At 41.2% G+C, this 4,119-nt stretch overlaps 1 pseudogene; it reads right to left on the reverse strand.

Annotated features, from left to right (window-relative positions):
* Positions 1–3,723: 3,723 nt before the first annotated feature.
* On the reverse strand, positions 3,724–3,897 carry LOC129032331 (U2 spliceosomal RNA; annotated as a pseudogene).
* Between the last annotated feature and the right edge of the window lie 222 nt (positions 3,898–4,119).

Raw genomic sequence — 4,119 nt, forward strand, 5'->3', positions numbered from 1 at the left:
AATCAGGCTGGGCAACAAAAAAAGGGGGAGGAAGAGGAGGAGGAGGAGAAGGAGGAAGAGGAAGAGGAGGAGAAGAAGGAGGAGGAGGAAGAGGAGGAGGAGGAGGAAGAGGAGAAAGATAAGGCTTGAAGACCACAACCTTCCTATGTAAGAAATTTCTTTATTATTTTTTATTTTTTTGAGATGGAGTCTTGCTCTGTCACCAGGCTGGAGTGCAGTTGTGTGATCTCAGCTCACTGCAACCTCCACCTCCTGGGTTCAAGCGATTCTCTTGCCTCAGCCTCATGAGTAGCTGGGACTACAGGCACGCACCACCATGCCCAGCTAATTTTTGTATTTTTAGTACAGACAGGGTTTCACCATGTTGGCGAGGATGGTCTCAATCTCTTGACCTCATGATCGACCCGCCTTGGCCTCCCAAAGTGCTGCGATTACAGACGTCAGCCACCACGCCCAACCAGAAATTTCTTGTACCACTTTATCCCAGAGCCTCAGATATACTCTTCTACTCCCCTGAATCCCAGCCTTCCTCCCTGAGGTTCACCAGGATACATGACCTAGTTCTTCTCAGTTCCTCCCTGTGTGGGTTAATCCCTCTCTAATTGCTGCAGGATTAAGATTCTGCTTGAAACTGAAGGGTATTTGAAACTATACTACAGTCTCCTTTGTGATTCTTGTTAGGAAGATGACTAGAGAATTGTGTAGTTATTTTAGGGGGAATTGTAGAATACAGTCAATAAAAAGAGTACCTAAATAAAATTAAGTGGTGAAGTAAATTAGTTTCAACCTCAGCTTAAGCACAGGATTCTGGCACTGCTGTGCAGGCCGACTTCTTGTGCAGAAAGTCTTTCGACTTAGCTTCAGCCAAGTGTGTGCCTTAAACATTCCTTTTGCATAGGGAATTGCATGCATTCCTGCCTTGTCAAACTGTGGAAGTATAGGCTTTTTCCAACTTCTGTCATCTCTCCTTGCTCTGGCATCATGGGTCCCTACAACTCACCTCCATGCTTCAGAATTCTTCCAACCCACTAGGTACATATGTTTGGTTCTCCCGAGAGCGCTCTCTCACCATGCAGTGGGCTCTATCTGCATCTCAGCAAACTTTCAGCCAGAGAGTAAGATATCAATGCCCCACCCCCTTACAGGCATCTTCATCTCTACGACTGAATTCTCTGAGCCCTCTTCAGTTAGATAGGGCAAGTAGAGGAAGGAAAAAATTCTAAGGGCTCTCTGTACCACTATTAATTCCCTTCATTCTGTCTTCCCATACTTTATTTTCCTCTTTTTTTTCCTTTTTTTTTTTTCAGAGTCTCGTCCTGTCGCCCAGGCTGGAGTGCAGTGGCGCAATCTCGGCTCACTGCAAGCTCCGCCTCCCAGGTTCACGCCATTCTCCTGCCTCAGCCTCCCGAGTAGCTGGGACCACAGGCACCTGCCACCACGCCCGGCTAATTTTGTGTGTGTGTGTATATTTTTAGTAGAGACGGGGTTTCACCGTGTTAGCCAGGATGGTCTTCATCTCCTGACCTCGTGATCCGCCCTCCTCGGCCTCCCAAAGCGCTGGGATTACAGGCATGAGCCACCGCTCCTGGCCTTTATTTTCCTCTTTTACATGGACTGATGAAGAAGTGGGGATGAGGGTACCACGGCCAGTTTTGATATTTTCTATTAACTCCTATATAGACGACTCCAGCACTTTTCTATCATTCCCCCATTTTAAGGCTCCCACTGAAATTCTAAAACAAAAAGGAAACATACCACTCAAATTAATTATCTATTCAAAGAAGTTAAGAAATTACATGCAGACTTAAAGGCTTTTTAAATCTAGGTTTTGAACTTTATAACATTAGTAGTTTGAATACTGAATAAAATTTACTCGATCAATGCCCTTTCTATCTGTAAAATCTTCCTGCAACATTCAAAATAACTCAGAAGATCCTTGTCACCACTAGAAATTCCTGCCCCAGTCCCCACCCCCAGGATCAGCTTACCTAGGAAACTGACTGAGGTAAGCCCAGAGCCACCCTGAGTTTTCTCAGACATTTCAACACCTATTTGATTGCTAACTACCCATTGCCTTCCCTATGCAAGGGGTTAGCACAAAGCACTGAAAATTCCTCCCACCCCAGATGCTGCTGCTTCCTCCTCACCAGCCTACCACGTCTCAGCTCTCCTTGCGGTCTCAGCCATAGCTCACATCAACTAATTCTTCAATGTGAGAAGCTTTGATAAAGTTGACATAAAATATGCCTGCTTATAAGATCTTTCTCAAGGAAAATAATCAGCTACCCAGATATTCTATACTGTTTCAGGCTCTCAAATTATTATTCTTCCCAGAACCTACACAGTCAAAATATTGATGTACAAAGGTTTGGTTTACTCTCCACTTTCACTAGAAAGTGGGAAAAACTGACTTGGCCAGATGTAGAGGATGAGGCTTTCATCCTCAAATTGTAGGTCACTGAGAGACAAAGAAATTTCAAAATGTGTTTTATTGTGGTTTTAAGCTGTAAGTAATAATGAATGTGTTTATTTATTCAACGAACATTTGTCGGGACACATAGCTATTTGCTAAGCCCTATGTTCATTTGAGGGACCCAGAGCTAGTGGGGTTGCAGTGCTATATAGTGACATAGACATGTAAACAAATGTGCTAGATTATTTATTGTGATGCTAACTTCTTGCTGTTTTCTCACATCTCAACTGGAAATTAAGTTGAAATAATTTTCTTCATATTGCTACTTTTATAGTCTTGGAAAATTGTCAAAAACTTGGTATCTGGGACAAAAGCAGAAGTTGCAGGGCAATTGTTCATCTTTTTTAACCCACATTTTTCTTTAGGAGTCTAGAACCACTGAGAAAAACTGAAGCTGGAGTTTTAAAAGAGGAAAGATAGCTGAAGACCATGGGGAACAATGGTTTAAGGTTTGGGGGTTTCTGTGAATAATACCCAATGTCTTTCTCACCAGAGGAGGAAAAGCTTTGGTGGGAAATGATGAGACCATAACCCACTGGTGAAAGAGTTCTAGGTTCATAATAGACACTAAGGAAATGGAATTGCCTGCTTGGAAATCACCATATGCCCTGGAGAAGCCCAAAAGGGTTCAGGAAACGGGCACATCCATGAGTGGCTGGCATGATAGAAGTCCTTCCACCTTTCTCAGGTAAGCAGTAGGTGCTTCTCTTATCACAGGGATGGGGAGAAGCAGAAAGGAGAGAGGAGACTGATTTAGTTCTATACTCTCTCAAGCAAGGATTGATCTAGATTGATTTTAAAAATTAAGAAATTCGGTGTTTTCTATACCTGCCTCTTACGTAGGAAACTTACTTCTGCCACTCAAATAAATATAATAAGACATATGTGCTATCAAAGAAACATATGTGGAGACAAAAAGGAAGAAATGGTAAATCTTTCTAGGGAAATAGGAAGGGGAGGTGAAAGAAAAAAAAATAAAGGCTTTATAGCTCACACACTTCCTAAGTTGCTCTAGTCCCATAATATTTGTGTCCAATGTCTGTGTCACATGCTCAGAAGTATGTTGGCAGGGTTGTGCCAGCTGACTAATATAAAAAGATCATTCTAGGTGAGGACAGGGTGACTTATAATGCATTAAAGTGATGCCTTCTAAAAAGACTATTTCTATTTATGAATAGATTAATTGATTTATTTTATGAATAAATTTTTAATGCCTTAACCTAAACAAGGAAGTAACAATGTCAATATATTAGGCCTAATCAAAGAAGCAGTCCAAGACATCTGTTGTTCTTCTAATGGCACCAAGTAAGCCATTACCTTCTCTGCTTTTATATCTGATGATAGGTACGTAGGTAGGTAGATAGACATTAAACTGATAAGAACAGATACTACACTTGTTCTTAGCCAAAAGGTTGAGAAGTGATGTGACGTTAGATAAATAGATAGATAAATGATGATTGATACATAGATAGATAGAGAGATAGTAGATTTATATGTTAAACTGAAATTGAAGGGAAAAAATGCACTGTTCATTATATGTATATGTGTAATTGTATGGGTGTATATGTTTGTTTTGAAGATTAGAAACAAAGAAAATCACACAACTGTTAACAGCAGTTCATTTCAAGAATGGGAAATCCATCTGG

The sequence above is a fragment of the Pongo pygmaeus genome, chromosome 11 (genome assembly GCF_028885625.2).
Source record: "Pongo pygmaeus isolate AG05252 chromosome 11, NHGRI_mPonPyg2-v2.0_pri, whole genome shotgun sequence".
Taxonomy (NCBI): domain Eukaryota; kingdom Metazoa; phylum Chordata; class Mammalia; order Primates; family Hominidae; genus Pongo; species Pongo pygmaeus.